The sequence below is a fragment of the Alosa sapidissima genome, chromosome 18 (assembly GCF_018492685.1).
Source record: "Alosa sapidissima isolate fAloSap1 chromosome 18, fAloSap1.pri, whole genome shotgun sequence".
Taxonomy (NCBI): Eukaryota; Metazoa; Chordata; class Actinopteri; order Clupeiformes; family Clupeidae; genus Alosa; species Alosa sapidissima.
In genome coordinates, this window is record NC_055974.1 from 6,012,366 (window position 1) to 6,035,818 (window position 23,453).

Sequence of the window (23,453 nt, forward strand, 5' to 3'; positions counted from 1 at the left end):
TCATGACATGTTCATAGGTAGCCTATGTTTATTTTATCAACGAATAGAAAGCATATTTTCTACGTTCTGTTAATGTTTATGTAGCCTATAGGATGTTTTTCATTTTTGGAAGAGAAAACAAAATGCTTCAGATGAAAATTTGGCGGACCCCCTGCAGTACCTCCGCGGACCCCCGGTTGAATATCACTGTTTTAGTCGAATACCTGTTCCATACGGATTTGCGTGCAAGCAGATTCCTTCAAAGCATCAAAGTCAAAGTCAAAGTCAAAGTCAGCTTTATTGTCAATTTCTTCACATGTTCCAGACATACAAAGAGATCGAAATTACGTTTCTCACTATCCCACGGTGAAGACAAGACATATTTTACCAATTTAGGTCCACAGACAAACATAACATTCAAGTAAACAAAAAAGTAAGTAAATAAGTAAATAAGAGGGCACATATAATAATGAAAAAATAAGAGCAGCAAAATGTGGTTGAAATTGTGCATAGACAGTCAATAAAAATACTAGTGCAAATTCAGGCCAATAAAAGGCTTGGGTAGTTCTGTTTGACCTAAGTAAGAAGAAAGTGGCATAGTGGTGCAGTTATGTAAGAGCAGCAGAAGTGTTGTGTTTTCAGGACAACAACACCAGTTGTAAAGTGTACAAGTGTGCAAGTGTGCAAGTGGAGTAGTGCAGGCGGCCATTTTGGGTCCAATGTCCAGGATGTTATGTAGCTGAGGGTGGAGGGGGGAGAGGAGGGAGAGAGTTCAGCATCCTTACGGCTTGGTGTATGAAGCTGTTGGTGAGTCTGGTAGTGCGGGAGCGCAGGCTTCTGTACCTCTTCCCAGAGGGCAGTAGATCAAACAGATTGTGAGCGGGGTGACTTGCATCACTCACAATTTTGGTCGCTTTGCGGGTGAGGTGGGTGGTGTAAATGTCCTTCAGGGAGGGGAGTGAAGCACCAATGATCCTTCCAGCTGTGTTCACTATGCGCTGCAGGGCTTTCCTGTTGTATTCAGTGCAGCTTCCGCCCCACACAGCGATACAGCTGGAGAGGATGCTCTCGATGGTGCCTCGGTAGAATGTGGTCATGATGGCTGGTGGAGCACTTGCTCGCCTGAGTTTCCGCAGGAAGTATGCAAGCAAACAGATATTTTACTATCTTTCCCTTTACAGTACCCATTTTTTAAAGATTAGATTAGATTCAACCTTATTGTCATTGTGCAGAGTACAAGTACAAAGACAAAAAAATGCAGTTTGTGTCATTAACCAGGGATGGGGGATGTCCGCCTCCTTGTTGTCCCTGTCAAGGTTGCCATGGTCATGGACACCTAAACAGGCAAGGAGGCATCAGGCGGGGACTCACTTCCTGTCAGTCTCTCATGGTCCAATAAAAAAAGGCAAAAAAGCCCTAATAATAGCCTTACAAAAATAATCTAGTGAGGAATGCAAAAGGTTATCCTAAGGCAATAAAATGTATGAGGGTGAAGCTGCCGGCCTGGTATATATTAAACTCTACGGGTGAACAAGGCAATGGGACTACATGGGAAGTACAATGACATGATATTCTGCTGACCATTCATTTCTGTTCCCATTTGATCGGGGAGGTTTTAATCAGTCAGATACCTTAATAAACCTTATAATGAACCCAAGTGCCCCCCCCCCACACACACACACACACGCACGGGCCAGTGTTAAAACTTCTCCATGTGAATTTTTGCCATAAAACTTGATACTTGTTGCCATCTAGGAACAGATTAAGAATAAACCTCTATGCTAATACTCATTTCACACACCCAACACCCAACACCTGCCACTGACCATCGACGGTGCTGTGGTGGAGAGAGCGAGCAGCACCAAATTCCTGGGGGTGCACATCAGTGAAGACCTCTCCTGGACCACCAACACTGCATCACTGGCGAAGAGAGCTCAGCGCCGCCTGTACTTCCTGCGGAAACTCAGGCGAGCAAGTGCTCCACCAGCCATCATGACCACATTCTACCGAGGCACCATTGAGAGCATCCTCTCCAGCTGTATCGCTGTGTGGGGTGGAAGCTGCACTGAATACAACAGGAAAGCCCTGCAGCGCATAGTGAACACAGCTGGAAGGATTATTGGTGCTTCACTCCCCTCCCTGAAGGACATTTACACCACCCACCTCACCCGCAAGGTGACCAAAATTGTGAGTGATGCAAGTCACCCCGCTCACAATCTGTTTGATCTACTGCCCTCTGGGAAGAGGTACAGAAGCCTGCGCTCCCGCACTACCAGACTCACCAACAGCTTCATACACCAAGCCGTAAGGATGCTGAACTCTCTCCCTCCTCTCCCCCCTCCACCCTCAGCTACATAACATCCTGGACATTGGACCCAAAATGGCCGCCTGCACTACTCCACTTGCACACTTGCACACTTGTACACTTTACAACTGGTGTTGTTGTCCTGAAAACACAACACTTCTGCTGCTCTTACATAACTTGCACCACTATGCCACTTTCTTTCTTACTTAGGTCAAACAGAACTACCCAAGCCTTTTATTGGCCTGACTTTGCACTAGTATTTTATTGACTGTCTATGCACAATTTCAACCAAAATGTTGCTGCTCTTATTTTTTCATTATTATATGTGCCCTCTTATTTACTTATTTACTTACTTTTTTGTTTACTTGAATGTTATGTTTGTCTGTGGACTTAAATTGGTAAAATATGTCTTGTCTTCACCGTGGGATAGTGAGAAACGTAATTTCGATCTCTTTGTATGTCTGGAACATGTGAAGAAATTGACAATAAAGCTGACTTTGACTTTGACTTTGACTTTGATTTTGACAACCTAGGCATCTATTGTTACCATATTTACTTTCAGTACCATGTGAAGGTGAACTCTATGATGATTCCTCAGTGAGGTTTAATTTAGTGTAAACAGATTTTGCTGATGTTGTTCAGCTTACTTCCTCCATCCTTGTTTGTAAGAGTATAAAAGGTCTATCATTGTGGGCCTACCCTTCACTGAGAGCACTCTCCATGCGACAGAGTCGAAAAGATCTCATGGCCAACTGAGCAGCCAGAAGAGAAGAGAAGAGCAGAATGGAGATGACTGAGGGCGTCTATCCACATGTAGACCCTGGTACATGGTAGCCTAGGCCAGTGGTTTTCAAAGTGGGGGTCGGGGCCCCCTGGGGGTGCCAGGGGGGCCTCAGCAAGTTGGAAGGAAAAATAAAAGCAACAAATAAATACATTTGAAAAATGTAAAATATACCTATTACTATGAGGGTTGTTATACAATGCCATTATAATAATTTCTCACATTATCTGAACATTATATTTTCCATGATTATGACTGGGAATAATAGTAGAGTGATAACTCTCATATAGCAGAAAGCCCCAAATGCAATTTTTACACACTGTATGCTCCATCGCTTGTGGCTAAAATAATTATTAGGATTAGCTTAATTGCCGTAGTATTGTCGATGGGTTTAATAACACATCAAGGGGGTCCTTGGTCAGAACCTAGTGGTATTTGGGGGGCCTTGTCATGGAAAAGTTATAAGTGCCCTCCGCTGGCTGGTGTTCACATCATCACAGTTTAACCGTAAACAGCAATCAGAGGTGTCTAGTTTTATTCCATAAATATATTGTTTTAGACGTTAGTTGTTTAGACGTTAGTTGCACGCGCTACGAAAAGCTGGATACTGCACCATGTAGGCTACTGTAGTGCGGTTTGTCTGTCAACATAAAAAAAAACTCCGGGTAGCCTACAATTTTCGCACAACTTGGTGGAAAAGTGTAGCACAGGTTAAAGAAAACCTATTCATGTTTGGACTCAAAAGGAACTTCAAAGTATTTCCCATATAGTAGCCTTTTAGCTCACAACGACAGTGAAAGTTAAACTTGGAAAGTGGAAGTCTCTCTACCGAGTGTTACATTAGATGCACAATCAATCGCGAGTCGATGCACGTAAAAAGTGTCAACTGGTAGGTTAGTAACGAAGGTAGCCTAATTTTGCAAAATGTGATGACGGCACACAAACTTGGGCAAAAACGTTTAGTATACACTTGTGGTGATAGCCTACAGTTAATGTAAATCGCTGACTATAACCAATGTAGAAGATTTGCACCAAATAGGCCTAAAGGCTGTGGTTGTGTTTCTACAACATGTTGGCACAAATCGTAATTTCTGTCAACTATGACGATCTCCATGCATGTTCAGTAGCCTATATTTTTCATTCAGTCAAGCAGTGACATGTGGTTTAATCAGTGTTGGGCAAGTTACTTCAAAATCGTAATATATTATGTATTACTTATTAACAGGGGTGAAAGTAAGCCGGTACTGGCCGGTACGGAGTACCACTAAAATATTTGGAGAGGGTACGCCGTACCGGAAAGAAAACTATACTGTCTCTGAAAAATATAGCACTTTCAGCATGACAACACAACTGCTAACGTCAAATTACCAGCAACACGTTTCCCCCAAAATATATTTCATATACATCGTTCTGAATTGTATCTGAATTGTGTCTAAACCTCCCGTGCAGCTGGACAGACAACAAGCAAGCTATAGCGCACGTACAGTAGCCTACAGTAATTGCGCCAACGTGCACTGGTATCCAAAGTGTTTTAGCAGACGGACGTTTCTTGGAAAGTCTCCCAAATAAAAAAAACATACAGGCTAAAGAAAAATATGTTGATGTTTCAATAGCCTATTCTGGTTTTATGTGTGCAGTGTTTCGCTGGAGAGACAGGAGACAGACAGTGCGTGTACGGCTTAACCAGATCTTGCGCAGCAATAATGAAAGTGTTTTAGCGGACAGAAGTATGTTGCAGTCTCCCAAATAAAAAGGCATGACTCAAAGAAACGTGTTTCATGATATACAGTAGCCTATATAAAAAAAGCAGAGTAACTAGGTTAAATAAATAAATAAATGTTGAAATTAAGTGTTTGCAATTTATTCATAATCAAAAACAGATGCAGGTGGGTTAAAGAGTGATACTAGAAGTCCTAGTGAATGCTTGATAAGTAGACTATAATACAGTAAATAAACAAATAAATAAATAATAAATAATTAGGCTAAGTGAAATTTTCAGCACGCACATTATAACTCTATATCATAGTACCACCAAGAAATAAAAACTACTTTCACCCCTGCTTATTACTGTCATTTCAAAGTAATTCATTACATTATAATATTACTGTCTCTGAATTGTAAGGCATTACACTACTATTGTATTACTTTTAAGTTACTTTTACCAAAATATCTAGAAATATGGATTTGGAATTCTAAATGCAGTTTATTATGCTCAATGCAGCTCATTGCACTTCTAATGGAGGGTGATGTGGTACAACATAATGACTGAGCTAGGCTTAAGGCTACAGGGTGCAGTGATGGCTCATGATGCAATACAAGGAACAATCATAGCCAGAATTTTGTTTAAAATTGATGTCATTGTGGTTGAGATATCTGACATTTTTCTGATAAAAAGATTGGCATGGAGACAATGGGACATGGTTGCCTTTTTCAGTGTCCTTATGTGAACTTGCACAGATCAACTTGCTCATCTTTACTTGCGTACCACTTCACACCAGTGCTTCAGACCAGAGCTGATGCTTCAGCAATAGCCGTCACTGAAAAGTGTTGTTGAACACAGCTGTTCTCACATTAGCTGATTGCGATAAACATAAATCATTGTTGCCTAATTACCAATTATTCATTACACCTGTCTGTAGTATCTACTTTTTTGTGTTTTTCACATATAGTATTTTGCAGTATTTTTAAAATTACAAAATTACTATTTTGCATTTGAAACACATATTACATGTTTCAGAAATACTACCCATCCCTAGGAACAGGCAGATTACATCTTTATAGTTGGCCATATAATGACATACTTAGGTTAATACTGTATTTCACCAGTTAGGGCACAAAAATGGCCAGTAGCTGCACTGTGTAGCCTACTGTATCTTGACATGTCTTTAAGTTTTGGGTTACAATATACAGGTAGTGGGCTCTCTGTTGATTTTAATGAGTAGGCATAAGCCTAAAGCTACAGCATTTCTATCACAATTGACCAGACTTTGACCTTTTGTCTTCTTTTAACAAAATTCTGGCTATGATTGTTCCTTGTATTGCATCATGAGCCATCACTGCACCTATTACATTCTACTGTTGTTAGCCTTAAGCCTAGCTCAGTCATTATGTTGTACCACATCACCCTCCATTAGAAGTGCAATGAGCTGCGTTGAGCATAATAAACTGCATTTAGAATTCCAAATCCATATTTCCAGATATTTTGGTATAAGTAACTTAAAAGTAATACAATAGTAGTGTAATGTCTTACAATTCAGAGACAGTAATATTATAATGTAATGAATTACTTTGAAATGACAGTAATAAGTAATATATAAGTATATATACTTTTTTGATCCCGTGAGGGAAATCTGGTCTCTGCATTTAACCCAATCGGTGAATTAGTGAAACACAAACAGCACACAGTGAACACACAGTGAGGTGAAGCACACACTAATCCCGGCGCAGTGAGCTACAACGGCGGTGCTCGGGGAGCAGTGTTAGGTGCCTTGCTCAAGGGCACTTCAGCCGTGCCTACTGGTCCTCCGGTTACAAGTCCAGAGTGCTAACTAGTGGGCCACGGCGGCCCAATACATAATATATTACGATTTTGAAGTAACTTGCCCAACACTGATTAAACCACATGTCACTGCTTGAGTAAATGAAAAATATATAGGCTACTGAACAGAACATGCATGGAGATCGTCATAGTTGACAGAAATTACGATACTGATTATATAATAACCTATAGGTCCAAATCTAAATATTTGGGTTCAGTTTATGAAGTGTTGCTACAGCATGATACTGTGTGTTTGTTATTTATGGGGGGGGGGGGGGGGTATCGGTGGGCTTGTGTGTGTGTGTGTGTGTGTGTGTGTGGGTGGGGGGGTCGTCGGTCCAGTAGTGGGCCGGTCCAGGAGAAAATTGCCAGGGCCGAATTTTGTTCCCAGTCCGACCCTGGTTGCGACCACCTAGGCTATGTTATAGACGTTCTATGAGGTACCAGTGTTTAGCTGTGTCACAAAACAATAAGCTTTGTCAGACTACTTTTAAAATGATATTCAGGGCTATATACATTTTAAACATTCGAGGCTGAAGACCCGACAACGCCTTGCGTTAATTCTTCAGATGGGAAGTGTCAGGAATTTTCATACGAGAGACGCTCTCATTGGTGGTTAGTATATGGAGTAGGGAATTGACAGCAACATATCCAATCACACTATGAGAGATGCTGAATTTAACATAAACTGCGATGTTTGATTTTAAATTAATATAAATTTAGCCGGGACTGTATAAGCTGGCACACGTGGGTGCTCGATGTTTTCAGTGGGTGCCCGAGCGACGGTGCACCCACGGTATCGGCGCCTATGACAAGCATATCTCTCGGTTGCATCTATTACAAACAAACATGCAATGTGAACGTCTGGGATTGGGGAGAGCACTAAATGCTCTTTATGCCTTTAAATGAAAAACACTCTTTAATAATCAAAAAAATAAACGCTAATGAAGTAAACTTGTGACCATCAAAACTCGTTTATCGCCTGTAACTCCGTGATAACAGGACGTAACAGGAAGGCATTTGGCTGAGCAACGGAGGTTAATATGCTCTATATTTTGTCCAAATGATGTCTGTCTATCATCGTTGCACTCGGAGAAAAACAGAATGTTTAATTTGTCCTGTGTTTCTTCTACGGCTGCAAACGGGATTCACTCGCCGTTAACCAAATATTTCTTTCTTTATTAGGGCAGGGCAGGCATATTTCTGGCTATTAAATTATTTCTAAACCAGTCTGCTAAAGTCTGTAGTGAAGTCTGTGTAGGGTTTTCCAGCTCCATTTCTTTTTACGAGACACCCTGCTCACTTGAGACGTCTGCCGGTTGTTGCAGCGTCTTTGCAGCGTTACTGGAAAAATACAAATGAAAGTCGTGTGATCCCGCGCGCGGACCGCGAGGGAAGCTGGCCAAGTCGAAGCACTGCCCACTGTAAATTAAATGTAACGTTTCATTTTGAATCAAATTAAAATGTTCTCCTCTTTGCAAACGTAGGCATATGTGACAGATTAATTTAATAATGTTGCAAAGGCACTGCAACAGTCCGTAGGTCTATGTTTCATTAGGCTACTACAGTAGGCTATTTGTTTTGCCTTACTCTTTATTAATTTAGGCTAGGCCTTTTTATTCAGTTATCAGTTATCATCTTCCGTCCTTCTAACTACTTGTGTAGGTAGCGCACGCATTCTCAGACCTGTCACCTGTCACTCATCATCTTAAGGGAGGTGTTTGGAATCATTCTCGCGTTACAATCATCAGCCAATCAAGGTGGTCACTTCAGTCAAGCTCGTAATGACGTCATCCATAGCAACAAGACTCACTCTTAGTTTAGGAGTTGTCATTTTTCCTTACTACAAGTAGGTCTGAAAGGCTTTGTGAATAACTTTTAAGAGAAAACTCCTAGCTAAAATCTTTTAGTGCGATTTAGGAGTACTCCTAGTGGTAAGATAAAAGGCTTTCTGAATACGGCCCCAGGAGTTTAAAAAAATACTTTATGATCTCCCTGTATTGCCTGACCTCCTATGTATACAAGAGACTTGGTTAGCACCACATTTGCAGTTCATTATCCCAGGGTATTTGTCAGTGTGGAAAGACAGACGAGATGGGCAAGGGGGAGGATGTTGCACATTTGTGAGAGAAGGACTCTTATATAAGGAACTTAAGTGAGTGAGGGGAGTGAATGTGTGGCTATAGAAGTTGGGTGGACTTGGGGCGGAAATGTGGTGGTAGTGAATTTTTATAATCCATGCAGGGATCTATCTGAGGAGTTCCTGGAAGGAATAATACAAATTGGGGACAGGAAGGTGGTATGGTGCGGGGATTTCAACGCATATAATACTTTATGGGGAAGTGGAACAACTAACAAGAATGGTGAGGTAGTAGAGGAGTTCTTGGATAATCAAGCATTAGTCTGTTTGAATGATGGGCGGGGAACTAGGATTAATATCACTACAGATGCACTAAGAATGCTGGATCTGACATGTGTATCTAGCTCATTAGCTGGAGTATGTGAATGGAATGTATTAAAGGAGAATTCCGGTGTGATATTGACCTAAAGTGTATTGAAACATGATACCGAGTGTGAACGTATGTCTCATAGCCCATCTCGACTTGTCCCCTGCACTCCAAAATCTGGCGCTAGTTAGCCGATGCTACCAACAACTTTTTCAGTAGTGGTGCTTCGGCATCGGGCTAGCCATGCAAATAAATCACTGTTTTCCACCCAATTACGAGGCTCAATGTATCTCCACACTTCATTGGTAGACTTCCTAGGGCCCTGACATTTAAAACGAGACATTGAGAACTTTGAAAAAGCACTGGTAGTTTTCTTACAAGACGATTTATACAGACAGTATCTTCACGAAGTTTAACGTTTGCAGCCATCTTGAATTTAGTCACGATAAGTCGAGCAACGAGTAAGAATGAACAGGTATGATAAGGGATCAGATTCCAAAAATAATTCAGTGGAAATGCATGGATTCCAGTTTCTTCCAGTAGCAGCAACTGGAATCCATGCATTTCCACTGAATTATTTTTGGAATCTGATCCCTTATCATAGCTGTTCATTCTTACTCGTTGCTCGACTTATCGTGACTAAATTCAAGATGGCTGCAAACGCTAAACTTCGTGAAGATACTGTCTGTATAAATCGTCTTGTAAGTAAACTACCAGTGCTTTTTCAAAGTTCTCAATGTCTCGTTTTAAATGTCAGGGCCCTCGGAAGTCTACCAATGAAGTGTGGAGATACATTGAGCCTCGTAAATGGGTGTAAAACAGTGATTTATTTGCATGGCTAGCCCGATGCCGAAGCACCACTATTGAAAAAGATGTTGGTAGCATCGGCTAACTAGCGCCAGATTTTGGAGTGCAGGGGACAAGCCGAGATGGGCTATGAGACATACGTTCACACTCGGTATCATGTTTCGATACACTTTAGGTCAATATCACACCGGAATTCTCCTTTAAATGATACAGTAGGGAGTGACCATTTTCCCATAGTGTGCAAAATAGGAGTAGAGGTCTGTAGAGAAGATATCTGGTCCTCAGGGAGGTAGTGTTGGGAAAAAGCAGATTGGGAAAAATGTAATGAATTGTGTGAAGCTCAGGTCGAACATATCACACTAGGGGAAAACGTCAACGAAACAGTTAAAGCCTTAGCAGATATGTTACTTGGTGCTAGTGCAGCTGCTGTGCCAAGGTCTGTGGGGAGGCATATGAAAAAGATTGTGCCATGGTGGACGCAAGAATGCTCTGAAGCTATCCATATTAAAAATAGAGCATTTAGAGAGCTGCGTAGGACACTCACTCCAGAGAAAGTGCTGGACTATCAGAGGGCAAGGGCAATAGCAAGGAAGACCATTAAGGTTGCGAAAAGGAAATGCTGGAGGGAGTACTGCAGCCAGATAGGGGCCAATGTGCAAGTACAAGAGGTGTGGGGTATGATCAAGAAAATGATGGGCGTATCCAAAGCAAGAAATATTCCAGTTTTAGTAGAGGGAGACCAGGTGGCCAGCTCTGCAAAGGAAAAAGCAGAAATGCTGAAGAATGCATTTGCAAAGGCACATAGTTCAACTAACATGGGCGAGGAGGGGATGGATGGCACATAGACAAACACTGTTAAGGCAATGGGGAAGCATATGTAGTATGCAGACAGAGTTTGAGAGTCCTTTGGATAAAGAAATTACCCTACATGAACTTAAAAGTGCTTTGGCAAATACTTCTAATACATCACCAGGACAGGACGGAGTGTGCTACATTATGCTGAAACATGTGTCTGATACAGTATTAGGGAAAGTGCTGGAGGTGTTTAATAGAATATGGGCAGAGGGTAAGGTTCCAGTAGCATGGAAGCATGCAGTGGTCATACCAATAGCCAAGCCAGGGAAGGACCCATCAGTAGCTACTAGTTATAGGCCAATTGCACTAACATCTAACATGTGTAAACTGATGGAAAGAATATTGGTTAGTTGACTCACTTATTTTCTGGAGAGCAGGGGCCTGTTTTCCAGATACCAAAGTGGATTTAGGAAGGGGCGGTCAACTATTGATGCAATGATTAGGCTGGAAACAGATATTAAAAAAGCATTAGCAATGAAAGAGATATTAGTGGCAGTTTTCTTTGATTTAGAGAAGGCATATGATATGCTCTGGAAGGAAGGGCTCATGATGCAGCTTAAAAGATTGGGAATAGGAGGCCGTATGTTCAACTGGGTCTTAAGTTTTTTATTTGGGCATACAATACAGGTTAGGGTAGGAGCAGAACTGTCAGTGGCAACAGAGGTAGAGAATGGCACCCCACAAGGTAGCGTCATTAGCCCTGTGTTATTTAATATAATGATCAACAATATTTTTAAGTGTGTAGGCCCAGACATGGAGGTCTCCCTATGCTGACGATGGAGCACTTTGGAGAAGGGGGGGGAAAGTCAACTTTATAGTCAACAAAGTCCAGCAGGCTGTCAAGGAGGTTGAAAAGTGGGCAGGAGACTGGGGGTTCAGGTTCTCAGTATCCAAAACCTGTTGTGTTTTCTTTACCAACAAAAAAGTGGCTAACAATGTTAAATTGTATTTATATGAGGAACCATTGGAGAGAGTGGATGTGGTAAGATATCTGGGGCTCTGGTTCGATAACAAATTAACCTGGTCAACACACATTAAGAAGTTAGAAACTAAGTGTAAAAAAGTCATAAATGTGATGAGATGTCTAAATGGGCTTGACTGGGGGGCAAATAGATCTTCTTTATTAACAATGTATTATGCTCTTGTACGGTCAGCACTAGATTATGGATGCATGGTATATGGCTCAGCATCAGCTACACAGCTTAAGGTATTGGACAGGGTCCAGTCTCAGGCACTTAGGCTATGTTGTGGAGCATTAAGATCATCCCCAGTGGTGAGCCTGCAAGTGGAACTTGGGGAAATGCCCTTGGTGTTGAGGAGGAGGAAATTGGCCCTTGCTTATTGGGTAAATTTGGGAGGTCATGGAGTGGAACATATAGTGCAAACAATACTGGAGCCATGCTGGGAATATACAGTTAAAAAGGGATGGGGTTTTGGATGGAGCATTGGGTCCTGGGTACAGGAGGCGGGGCTCAGAAAAGAGATGGTTGCCCCAACGGTGGCGATTTCCCCAGTCCAACCTTGGTTTTTCCCCCAACCAGCAGTAGATATGGCCATGCTAGAACTGGTGCATGAAGAAGCAGAAACATCACTCATTCAGAGAAATCTAGGACCCAGAGTCAGGGCGAGCAGGAGCCTCCATAGTGGTCAGAGGTGTGGGAGTTGGCTCCTTCTGGAGACTGACTGATGAGGTGTCTGTCTATTCCACAGAAATAATTGCCATAGCTAAGGCATTGGAGTGGGTAGAAGAGGCAAGGCCAGAAAGGGTGGTGATCTGTTCAGACTCTGCATCAGTTTTAAGTAGTCTACAGTCATTCAGATCGTGCAGAATGGATATACTGTATGAAGTATATATGTACTTATACCGATTAGAAAGACTTGGAATTACGATTACGTTTTTATGGATTCCAGCACATGTTGGAGTGTGGGGGAATGAACGTGCTGATACGTTAGCAAAAAAAGCCTTAGATAACACTCCACTTGGGAAGAGGGGAAATGAAAGTGCTGGTACAGAGGGCAATGGTGAAACAGTGGCAGGTCATGTGGCAAAGAGAAAAAAGAGAAAAAGGCATCTATATAACATTCAAAGGAAGGTGGGGAGAGAGGCTAAGGTGGGTGGCAACAGGAGAGATGAGGTTGTCATGGCCAGAATGAGAATAGGCCACGCACTGTTAAACAGCACTCAATTTAGGACTGGGAGAAGAGCATCAGGGAAGTGTACTTGGTGTTCATGTGAAGACAAAACCATTCAACACGTATTATTTGAATGTCCAAAGTACCATTCTGAAAGGGTCCAGTGGAAAACAGAGTTGCAGAGAGTTGGTTGCGCTGAGTTTAATCAGACTACAGTACTGGGAATGGAGGGTGATATTAGGAAGTTAACATTGAGTTATCTTAAAAACTCAGGGCTCTATGCCCGAATTTAAGCCCTAAATAGCAGAATCTCCTTATACCAGTAGGTGACGGTATGCGACGTTGAAGCGTAACCCGCCAATAAACCCAAAGAAGAAGAAGAAGTTACGTAGGCGCCGCACTAGTGGCAGCCTGTTACAGCCACTCCGATAACATTTTTAATGTAATTGTCTTTTTTTGTGTGTTTAGTTGTGCTTTCTGTTGGTCAAACACCTCATTTGGTTGACATTTCTCTTGCCAAAATGGATATTGTGTTGTTGGAAATATTACTGCTGATTCTCCTGGCTTTTTTACATTTGTTATGCCTGGTCACCATGCCAATGGGAATATTGTTTACCTTCGCGACCAGCTGATTGCACTTTCCAAACCCATACTACTGCCTGGAGCGAGATCACAAATCCCCAGCGAGTTACAGAGGAGACGAAGAGGATGCAGGACTGGTGTCATACGGAGAGCGAGGAGGAGCAAATATAAACCTTTTCTTCCCTTGATCGTCATGGGAAATATCAGTTCCCTTGCGAACAAGATGGATGAGCTTGGAGTGCTCACGAGGACACAACAGGAGTACCGTGAATGCAGCGAGACATGGCTGCAGGAACTTATTCCAGACTCAAACGTCACAGTTTCAGGCTTTCAGATTGTACGGGCAGACAAAGATCACAGACAGAGCGGTAAGAAGAAAGGAGGGGGGCTTGCTGTGTACATCAACAACAGATGGTGTAACCCTGGACATGTCCATGTGAAGGAGGGATTCTGTAGCCCTGACATCGAGCTGTTAGCCATGAGTTTGTGTCCTTATTATCTACTGAGGGAGTTCATGTGTGCCATCGTTATGGCTGTATACATCCCCCCTACATCTGAGACCTCATCACCTGAGTTACTGACTTCAAACTCAGTACCCAATTGCCTTTATAGCAATCTCTGGAGATTTTAATTGCGCTTCTCTCTCTGCAACACTACCAACTTTTCAGCAATATGTTCACTGCCACAATAGAGAAAATAAAACACTGGACTTGAAATCCAATGGGGTCTCCGCGCGCAGGTTCAAACCCTGCTCACAGCGGCGTCGTTTCTTTTAAATGGGATGAAGCGCGGCCGGTTAGATTTGTAGGCGTGGTTCAGGCGTTGGATGCGAAATCCAATGGGGCTTCCCCGCGCAGGTTCGAACCCTGCCCGCAGCGTTATTTTGGCTAGTTGGTCTCCTGCCAGCTGTTTAATACCCAAGACAGAAACTGGCAAAGGAAGTTGAAAAATACCGTGCAGCCAATCCGTATAGCAGTGTCTTCTCTAAATGAAGCTGTGGCACGTTGTGCATGTAAATTTACCATTGCGATGGCCATGTCTATCAGTTGTTCCAAGGGAACCAAGCTTCCCACGAGCGTGTATTTACGCCCCTATGAAGAGTTGCACATTTCATGTGCTTCTCTCATTTGTATTTGCAAAAAGGACTTTGTGTCACTGGAGGCAAACTGGATGAGTTTCTATTCTTGCCTTCTCATTCGCTGGAGTGTGTAGTTTGCCTCTCTGTTGATTTTTGTCTGTACAGTCAAGGCGTGGAGCTGTGATGGCCGAGAGGTTAAGGCGTTGGACTTGAAATCCAATGGGGTCTCCCCGCGCAGGTTCGAACCCTGCTCACAGCGCAGGCCTTTCTTATAAATGGGATGAAGCCCCGCCGGTTAGATTCGTATGGCGAAACAACAGGCCGTGAAATTTACCACCACATCTACCCGGCCTCTTGCCTGTGCCCGTTTCAAACTGCACAAGTAATGGCGTGTCTCACAGTAATGCCGTTGGTCCTACGTTTGCCATGTGTGAATTTAGGCTCATACACCAGCTAGCATGTTTGCAAGTCTTTTTTTTTGTCATGACGCCCTTCAATGCTATAAGCTGCGATGGCCGAGAGGTTAAGGCGTTGGACTCGAAATCCAATGGGGTTTCCCCGCGCAGGTTCGAACCCTGCTCGCAGCGCTACTTTGGCTAGTTGGTCTCCTGCCACCTGTTTAATACCCAAGACAGAAACTGGCAAAGGAAGTTGAAACGTCCCGTCCAGCCAATCCGTATAGCAGTGTCTTCTCTAAATGAAGCTGTGGCAAGTTGTGCATGTAAATTTACCATTGCGATGGCCATGTCTATCAGTTGTTCCAAGGGAACCAAGCTTCCCACGAGCGTGTATTTACGCCCCTATGAAGAGTTGCACATTTCATGTGCTTCTCTCATTTGTATTTGCAAAAAGGACTTTGGGTCACTGGAGGCAAACTGGATGAGTTTCTATTCTTGCCCTTTCATTTCCTGGAATGTTTAATTTGCCTCTTTGACGATTTTTGCCCGTACAGCCATACACCACATGTGCAGCTGTGATGGACGAGTGGTTAAGGCGTTGGACTTGAAATCCAATGGGGTTTCCCCGCGCAGGTTCGAACCCTGCTCGCAGCGCAGTCCTTTCTTATAAACGGGATTAAGCACGGACGGCTTGATTCCTGTGGAGAGATAACAGATGTGAAATTTTCCATCACATCTTTACGGCCTCTTACATGTCCCCGTTTCAAACTGCAAAAGTAATGGAATGTCTTTCAGTAATGACAGTGGTCCTACTTTTGCTGTGTGTGAATTTAGGCTTGTCCCTCCGATTGCCATCCACCAGGTAGCATGTTTGCATGTCTTTTTTTTCATGTCGCACTCGAATACAATAAGCTGTGATGGCCGAGAGGTTAAGGCGTTGGACTCGAAATCCAATGGGGTTTCCCCGCGCAGGTTCGAACCCTGCTCGCAGCGTTATTTTGGCTAGTTGGTCTCCTGCCACCAGTTTGATACTCAAGACAGAAACAGGCAAAGGAAGTTGAAACATACTGTCCAGCCAATTCTTTATAGCAGTGTCTTCTCTAACTGAAGCTGTGGCGTGTTGTTCATGTAAATTTACCATTGCGATGGCCATTTCTATCAGTTGTTCCAAGGGAACCAAGCTTCCCACGAGCGTGTATGTATAACCCTCTGAAAAGTTCTCTCATTTGTACTTGCAAAAAGGACTTTGTGTCACTGGAGGCAAACTGGATGAGTTTCTATTCTTGCCTTCTCATTCGCTGGAGTGTGTAGTTTGCCTCTCTGTTGATTTTTGTCTGTACAGTCAAGGCGTGGAGCTGTGATGGCCGAGAGGTTAAGGCGTTGGACTTGAAATCCAATGGGGTCTCCCCGCGCAGGTTCGAACCCTGCTCACAGCGCAGGCCTTTCTTATAAATGGGATGAAGCCCCGCCGGTTAGATTCGTATGGCGAAACAACAGGCCGTGAAATTTACCACCACATCTACCCGGCCTCTTGCCTGTGCCCGTTTCAAACTGCACAAGTAATGGCGTGTCTCACAGTAATGCCGTTGGTCCTACGTTTGCCATGTGTGAATTTAGGCTCATACACCAGCTAGCATGTTTGCAAGTCTTTTTTTTTGTCATGACGCCCTTCAATGCTATAAGCTGCGATGGCCGAGAGGTTAAGGCGTTGGACTCGAAATCCAATGGGGTTTCCCCGCGCAGGTTCGAACCCTGCTCGCAGCGCTACTTTGGCTAGTTGGTCTCCTGCCACCTGTTTAATACCCAAGACAGAAACTGGCAAAGGAAGTTGAAACGTCCCGTCCAGCCAATCCGTATAGCAGTGTCTTCTCTAAATGAAGCTGTGGCAAGTTGTGCATGTAAATTTACCATTGCGATGGCCATGTCTATCAGTTGTTCCAAGGGAACCAAGCTTCCCACGAGCGTGTATTTACGCCCCTATGAAGAGTTGCACATTTCATGTGCTTCTCTCATTTGTATTTGCAAAAAGGACTTTGTGTCACTGGAGGCAAACTGGATGAGTTTCTATTCTTGCCTTCTCATTCGCTGGAGTGTGTAGTTTGCCTCTCTGTTGATTTTTGTCTGTACAGTCAAGGCGTGGAGCTGTGATGGCCGAGAGGTTAAGACGTTGGACTTGAAATCCAATGGGGTCTCCCCGCGCAGGTTCGAACCCTGCTCACAGCGCAGGCCTTTCTTATAAATGGGATGAAGCCCCGCCGGTTAGATTCGTATGGCGAAACAACAGGCCGTGAAATTTACCACCACATCTACCCGGCCTCTTGCCTGTGCCCGTTTCAAACTGCACAAGTAATGGCGTGTCTCACAGTAATGCCGTTGGTCCTACGTTTGCCATGTGTGAATTTAGTCTCATACACCAGCTAGCATGTTTGCAAGTCTTTTTTTTTGTCATGACGCCCTTCAATGCTATAAGCTGCGATGGCCGAGAGGTTAAGGCGTTGGACTCGAAATCCAATGGGGTTTCCCCGCGCAGGTTCGAACCCTGCTCGCAGCGCTACTTTGGCTAGTTGGTCTCCTGCCACCTGTTTAATACCCAAGACAGAAACTGGCAAAGGAAGTTGAAACGTCCCGTCCAGCCAATCCGTATAGCAGTGTCTTCTCTAAATGAAGCTGTGGCAAGTTGTGCATGTAAATTTACCATTGCGATGGCCATGTCTATCAGTTGTTCCAAGGGAACCAAGCTTCCCACGAGCGTGTATTTACGCCCCTATGAAGAGTTGCACATTTCATGTGCTTCTCTCATTTGTATTTGCAAAAAGGACTTTGGGTCACTGGAGGCAAACTGGATGAGTTTCTATTCTTGCCCTTTCATTTCCTGGAATGTTTAATTTGCCTCTTTGACGATTTTTGCCCGTACAGCCATACACCACATGTGCAGCTGTGATGGACGAGTGGTTAAGGCGTTGGACTTGAAATCCAATGGGGTTTCCCCGCGCAGGTTCGAACCCTGCTCGCAGCGCAGTCCTTTCTTATAAACGGGATTAAGCACGGACGGCTTGATTCCTGTGGCGAGATAACAGATGTGAAATTTTCCATCACATCTTTACGGCCTCTTACATGTCCCCGTTTCAAACTGCAAAAGTAATGGAATGTCTTTCAGTAATGACAGTGGTCCTACTTTTGCTGTGTGTGAATTTAGGCTTGTCCCTCCGATTGCCATCCACCAGGTAGCATGTTTGCATGTCTTTTTTTTCATGTCGCACTCGAATACAATAAGCTGTGATGGCCGAGAGGTTAAGGCGTTGGACTCGAAATCCAATGGGGTTTCCCCGCGCAGGTTCGAACCCTGCTCGCAGCGTTATTTTGGCTAGTTGGTCTCCTGCCACCAGTTTGATACTCAAGACAGAAACAGGCAAAGGAAGTTGAAACATACTGTCCAGCCAATTCTTTATAGCAGTGTCTTCTCTAACTGAAGCTGTGGCGTGTTGTTCATGTAAATTTACCATTGCGATGGCCATTTCTATCAGTTGTTCCAAGGGAACCAAGCTTCCCACGAGCGTGTATGTATAACCCTCTGAAAAGTTCTCTCATTTGTACTTGCAAAAAGGACTTTGTGTCACTGGAGGCAAACTGGATGAGTTTCTATTCTTGCCTTCTCATTCGCTGGAGTGTGTAGTTTGCCTCTCTGTTGATTTTTGTCTGTACAGTCAAGGCGTGGAGCTGTGATGGCCGAGAGGTTAAGGCGTTGGACTTGAAATCCAATGGGGTCTCCCCGCGCAGGTTCGAACCATGCTCACAGCGCAGGCCTTTCTTATAAATGGGATGAAGCCCCGCCGGTTAGATTCGTATGGCGAAACAACAGGCCGTGAAATTTACCACCACATCTACCCGGCCTCTTGCCTGTGCCCGTTTCAAACTGCACAAGTAATGGCGTGTCTCACAGTAATGCCGTTGGTCCTACGTTTGCCATGTGTGAATTTAGGCTCATACACCAGCTAGCATGTTTGCAAGTCTTTTTTTTTGTCATGACGCCCTTCAATGCTATAAGCTGCGATGGCCGAGAGGTTAAGGCGTTGGACTCGAAATCCAATGGGGTTTCCCCGCGCAGGTTCGAACCCTGCTCGCAGCGCTACTTTGGCTAGTTGGTCTCCTGCCACCTGTTTAATACCCAAGACAGAAACTGGCAAAGGAAGTTGAAACGTCCCGTCCAGCCAATCCGTATAGCAGTGTCTTCTCTAAATGAAGCTGTGGCAAGTTGTGCATGTAAATTTACCATTGCGATGGCCATGTCTATCAGTTGTTCCAAGGGAACCAAGCTTCCCACGAGCGTGTATTTACGCCCCTATGAAGAGTTGCACATTTCATGTGCTTCTCTCATTTGTATTTGCAAAAAGGACTTTGGGTCACTGGAGGCAAACTGGATGAGTTTCTATTCTTGCCCTTTCATTTCCCAGAATGTTTAATTTGCCTCTTTGACGATTTTTGCCCGTACAGCCATACACCACATGTGCAGCTGTGATGGCCGAGTGGTTAAGGCGTTGGATTTGAAATCCAATGGGGTTTCCCCGCGCAGGTTCGAACCCTGCTCCCAGCGCAGTCCTTTCTTATAAACGGGATTAAGCACGGACGGCTTGATTCCTGTGGCGAGATAACAGATGTGAAATTTTCCATCACATCTTTACGGCCTCTTACATGTCCCCGTTTCAAACTGCAAAAGTAATGGAATGTCTTTCAGTAATGACAGTGGTCCTACTTTTGCTGTGTGTGAATTTAGGCTTGTCCCTCCGATTGCCATCCACCAGGTAGCATGTTTGCATGTCTTTTTTTTCATGTCGCACTCGAATACAATAAGCTGTGATGGCCGAGAGGTTAAGGCGTTGGACTCGAAATCCAATGGGGTTTCCCCGCGCAGGTTCGAACCCTGCTCGCAGCGTTATTTTGGCTAGTTGGTCTCCTGCCACCAGTTTGATACTCAAGACAGAAACAGGCAAAGGAAGTTGAAACATACTGTCCAGCCAATTCTTTATAGCAGTGTCTTCTCTAACTGAAGCTGTGGCGTGTTGTTCATGTAAATTTACCATTGCGATGGCCATTTCTATCAGTTGTTCCAAGGGAACCAAGCTTCCCACGAGCGTGTATGTATAACCCTCTGAAAAGTTCTCTCATTTGTACTTGCAAAAAGGACTTTGTGTCACTGGAGGCAAACTGGATGAGTTTCTATTCTTGCCTTCTCATTCGCTGGAGTGTGTAGTTTGCCTCTCTGTTGATTTTTGTCTGTACAGTCAAGGCGTGCAGCTGTGATGGCCGAGAGGTTAAGGCGTTGGACTTGAAATCCAATGGGGTCTCCCCGCGCAGGTTCGAACCCTGCTCACAGCGCAGTCCTTTCTTATAAATGGGATGAAGCCCCGCCGGTTAGATTCGTATGGCGAAACAACAGGCCGTGAAATTTACCACCACATCTACCCGGCCTCTTGCCTGTGCCCGTTTCAAACTGCACAAGTAATGGCGTGTCTCACAGTAATGCCGTTGGTCCTACGTTTGCCATGTGTGAATTTAGGCTCATACACCAGCTAGCATGTTTGCAAGTCTTTTTTTTTGTCATGACGCCCTTCAATGCTATAAGCTGCGATGGCCGAGAGGTTAAGGCGTTGGACTCGAAATCCAATGGGGTTTCCCCGCGCAGGTTCGAACCCTGCTCGCAGCGCTACTTTGGCTAGTTGGTCTCCTGCCACCTGTTTAATACCCAAGACAGAAACTGGCAAAGGAAGTTGAAACGTCCCGTCCAGCCAATCCGTATAGCAGTGTCTTCTCTAAATGAAGCTGTGGCAAGTTGTGCATGTAAATTTACCATTGCGATGGCCATGTCTATCAGTTGTTCCAAGGGAACCAAGCTTCCCACGAGCGTGTATTTACGCCCCTATGAAGAGTTGCACATTTCATGTGCTTCTCTCATTTGTATTTGCAAAAAGGACTTTGGGTCACTGGAGGCAAACTGGATGAGTTTCTATTCTTGCCCTTTCATTTCCTGGAATGTTTAATTTGCCTCTTTGACGATTTTTGCCCGTACAGCCATACACCACATGTGCAGCTGTGATGGACGAGTGGTTAAGGCGTTGGACTTGAAATCCAATGGGGTTTCCCCGCGCAGGTTCGAACCCTGCTCGCAGCGCAGTCCTTTCTTATAAACGGGATTAAGCACGGACGGCTTGATTCCTGTGGCGAGATAACAGATGTGAAATTTTCCATCACATCTTTACGGCCTCTTACATGTCCCCGTTTCAAACTGCAAAAGTAATGGAATGTCTTTCAGTAATGACAGTGGTCCTACTTTTGCTGTGTGTGAATTTAGGCTTGTCCCTCCGATTGCCATCCACCAGGTAGCATGTTTGCATGTCTTTTTTTTCATGTCGCACTCGAATACAATAAGCTGTGATGGCCGAGAGGTTAAGGCGTTGGACTCGAAATCCAATGGGGTTTCCCCGCGCAGGTTCGAACCCTGCTCGCAGCGTTATTTTGGCTAGTTGGTCTCCTGCCACCAGTTTGATACTCAAGACAGAAACAGGCAAAGGAAGTTGAAACATACTGTCCAGCCAATTCTTTATAGCAGTGTCTTCTCTAACTGAAGCTGTGGCGTGTTGTTCATGTAAATTTACCATTGCGATGGCCATTTCTATCAGTTGTTCCAAGGGAACCAAGCTTCCCACGAGCGTGTATGTATAACCCTCTGAAAAGTTCTCTCATTTGTACTTGCAAAAAGGACTTTGTGTCACTGGAGGCAAACTGGATGAGTTTCTATTCTTGCCTTCTCATTCGCTGGAGTGTGTAGTTTGCCTCTCTGTTGATTTTTGTCTGTACAGTCAAGGCGTGGAGCTGTGATGGCCGAGAGGTTAAGGCGTTGGACTTGAAATCCAATGGGGTCTCCCCGCGCAGGTTCGAACCATGCTCACAGCGCAGGCCTTTCTTATAAATGGGATGAAGCCCCGCCGGTTAGATTCGTATGGCGAAACAACAGGCCGTGAAATTTACCACCACATCTACCCGGCCTCTTGCCTGTGCCCGTTTCAAACTGCACAAGTAATGGCGTGTCTCACAGTAATGCCGTTGGTCCTACGTTTGCCATGTGTGAATTTAGGCTCATACACCAGCTAGCATGTTTGCAAGTCTTTTTTTTTGTCATGACGCCCTTCAATGCTATAAGCTGCGATGGCCGAGAGGTTAAGGCGTTGGACTCGAAATCCAATGGGGTTTCCCCGCGCAGGTTCGAACCCTGCTCGCAGCGCTACTTTGGCTAGTTGGTCTCCTGCCACCTGTTTAATACCCAAGACAGAAACTGGCAAAGGAAGTTGAAACGTCCCGTCCAGCCAATCCGTATAGCAGTGTCTTCTCTAAATGAAGCTGTGGCAAGTTGTGCATGTAAATTTACCATTGCGATGGCCATGTCTATCAGTTGTTCCAAGGGAACCAAGCTTCCCACGAGCGTGTATTTACGCCCCTATGAAGAGTTGCACATTTCATGTGCTTCTCTCATTTGTATTTGCAAAAAGGACTTTGGGTCACTGGAGGCAAACTGGATGAGTTTCTATTCTTGCCCTTTCATTTCCCAGAATGTTTAATTTGCCTCTTTGACGATTTTTGCCCGTACAGCCATACACCACATGTGCAGCTGTGATGGCCGAGTGGTTAAGGCGTTGGATTTGAAATCCAATGGGGTTTCCCCGCGCAGGTTCGAACCCTGCTCCCAGCGCAGTCCTTTCTTATAAACGGGATTAAGCACGGACGGCTTGATTCCTGTGGCGAGATAACAGATGTGAAATTTTCCATCACATCTTTACGGCCTCTTACATGTCCCCGTTTCAAACTGCAAAAGTAATGGAATGTCTTTCAGTAATGACAGTGGTCCTACTTTTGCTGTGTGTGAATTTAGGCTTGTCCCTCCGATTGCCATCCACCAGGTAGCATGTTTGCATGTCTTTTTTTTCATGTCGCACTCGAATACAATAAGCTGTGATGGCCGAGAGGTTAAGGCGTTGGACTCGAAATCCAATGGGGTTTCCCCGCGCAGGTTCGAACCCTGCTCGCAGCGTTATTTTGGCTAGTTGGTCTCCTGCCACCAGTTTGATACTCAAGACAGAAACAGGCAAAGGAAGTTGAAACATACTGTCCAGCCAATTCTTTATAGCAGTGTCTTCTCTAACTGAAGCTGTGGCGTGTTGTTCATGTAAATTTACCATTGCGATGGCCATTTCTATCAGTTGTTCCAAGGGAACCAAGCTTCCCACGAGCGTGTATGTATAACCCTCTGAAAAGTTCTCTCATTTGTACTTGCAAAAAGGACTTTGTGTCACTGGAGGCAAACTGGATGAGTTTCTATTCTTGCCTTCTCATTCGCTGGAGTGTGTAGTTTGCCTCTCTGTTGATTTTTGTCTGTACAGTCAAGGCGTGCAGCTGTGATGGCCGAGAGGTTAAGGCGTTGGACTTGAAATCCAATGGGGTCTCCCCGCGCAGGTTCGAACCCTGCTCACAGCGCAGTCCTTTCTTATAAATGGGATGAAG

General features: G+C 44.4%; 23 non-coding genes across 23 annotated transcripts; all 23 read left to right on the forward strand.

Moving 5' to 3' along the window:
* Window positions 1–14,682: 14,682 nt before the first annotated feature.
* Window positions 14,683–14,764, forward strand: trnas-uga. The gene has a single exon. It is a non-coding gene; the product is annotated as a tRNA-Ser (tRNA).
* Window positions 14,765–15,010: 246 nt separating this feature from the next.
* trnas-cga lies at window positions 15,011–15,092 on the forward strand. Its single transcript has one exon. It is a non-coding gene; the product is annotated as a tRNA-Ser (tRNA).
* A 383-nt stretch (window positions 15,093–15,475) lies between these two features.
* On the forward strand, window positions 15,476–15,557 carry trnas-uga. Its single transcript has one exon. It is a non-coding gene; the product is annotated as a tRNA-Ser (tRNA).
* A 257-nt stretch (window positions 15,558–15,814) lies between these two features.
* trnas-cga lies at window positions 15,815–15,896 on the forward strand. Its single transcript has one exon. It is a non-coding gene; the product is annotated as a tRNA-Ser (tRNA).
* A 361-nt stretch (window positions 15,897–16,257) lies between these two features.
* On the forward strand, window positions 16,258–16,339 carry trnas-uga. The gene has a single exon. It is a non-coding gene; the product is annotated as a tRNA-Ser (tRNA).
* A 246-nt stretch (window positions 16,340–16,585) lies between these two features.
* trnas-cga lies at window positions 16,586–16,667 on the forward strand. The gene has a single exon. It is a non-coding gene; the product is annotated as a tRNA-Ser (tRNA).
* Window positions 16,668–17,044: 377 nt separating this feature from the next.
* Window positions 17,045–17,126, forward strand: trnas-uga. Its single transcript has one exon. It is a non-coding gene; the product is annotated as a tRNA-Ser (tRNA).
* A 246-nt stretch (window positions 17,127–17,372) lies between these two features.
* On the forward strand, window positions 17,373–17,454 carry trnas-cga. The gene has a single exon. It is a non-coding gene; the product is annotated as a tRNA-Ser (tRNA).
* A 383-nt stretch (window positions 17,455–17,837) lies between these two features.
* Window positions 17,838–17,919, forward strand: trnas-uga. Its single transcript has one exon. It is a non-coding gene; the product is annotated as a tRNA-Ser (tRNA).
* Window positions 17,920–18,176: 257 nt separating this feature from the next.
* Window positions 18,177–18,258, forward strand: trnas-cga. The gene has a single exon. It is a non-coding gene; the product is annotated as a tRNA-Ser (tRNA).
* Window positions 18,259–18,619: 361 nt separating this feature from the next.
* Window positions 18,620–18,701, forward strand: trnas-uga. Its single transcript has one exon. It is a non-coding gene; the product is annotated as a tRNA-Ser (tRNA).
* Window positions 18,702–18,947: 246 nt separating this feature from the next.
* On the forward strand, window positions 18,948–19,029 carry trnas-cga. The gene has a single exon. It is a non-coding gene; the product is annotated as a tRNA-Ser (tRNA).
* Window positions 19,030–19,412: 383 nt separating this feature from the next.
* On the forward strand, window positions 19,413–19,494 carry trnas-uga. The gene has a single exon. It is a non-coding gene; the product is annotated as a tRNA-Ser (tRNA).
* A 257-nt stretch (window positions 19,495–19,751) lies between these two features.
* trnas-cga lies at window positions 19,752–19,833 on the forward strand. Its single transcript has one exon. It is a non-coding gene; the product is annotated as a tRNA-Ser (tRNA).
* A 361-nt stretch (window positions 19,834–20,194) lies between these two features.
* On the forward strand, window positions 20,195–20,276 carry trnas-uga. The gene has a single exon. It is a non-coding gene; the product is annotated as a tRNA-Ser (tRNA).
* Window positions 20,277–20,522: 246 nt separating this feature from the next.
* On the forward strand, window positions 20,523–20,604 carry trnas-cga. The gene has a single exon. It is a non-coding gene; the product is annotated as a tRNA-Ser (tRNA).
* A 383-nt stretch (window positions 20,605–20,987) lies between these two features.
* trnas-uga lies at window positions 20,988–21,069 on the forward strand. Its single transcript has one exon. It is a non-coding gene; the product is annotated as a tRNA-Ser (tRNA).
* Window positions 21,070–21,326: 257 nt separating this feature from the next.
* On the forward strand, window positions 21,327–21,408 carry trnas-cga. Its single transcript has one exon. It is a non-coding gene; the product is annotated as a tRNA-Ser (tRNA).
* Window positions 21,409–21,769: 361 nt separating this feature from the next.
* trnas-uga lies at window positions 21,770–21,851 on the forward strand. Its single transcript has one exon. It is a non-coding gene; the product is annotated as a tRNA-Ser (tRNA).
* A 246-nt stretch (window positions 21,852–22,097) lies between these two features.
* trnas-cga lies at window positions 22,098–22,179 on the forward strand. Its single transcript has one exon. It is a non-coding gene; the product is annotated as a tRNA-Ser (tRNA).
* A 383-nt stretch (window positions 22,180–22,562) lies between these two features.
* Window positions 22,563–22,644, forward strand: trnas-uga. Its single transcript has one exon. It is a non-coding gene; the product is annotated as a tRNA-Ser (tRNA).
* Window positions 22,645–22,901: 257 nt separating this feature from the next.
* On the forward strand, window positions 22,902–22,983 carry trnas-cga. Its single transcript has one exon. It is a non-coding gene; the product is annotated as a tRNA-Ser (tRNA).
* Window positions 22,984–23,344: 361 nt separating this feature from the next.
* On the forward strand, window positions 23,345–23,426 carry trnas-uga. Its single transcript has one exon. It is a non-coding gene; the product is annotated as a tRNA-Ser (tRNA).
* Window positions 23,427–23,453: the final 27 nt, after the last annotated feature.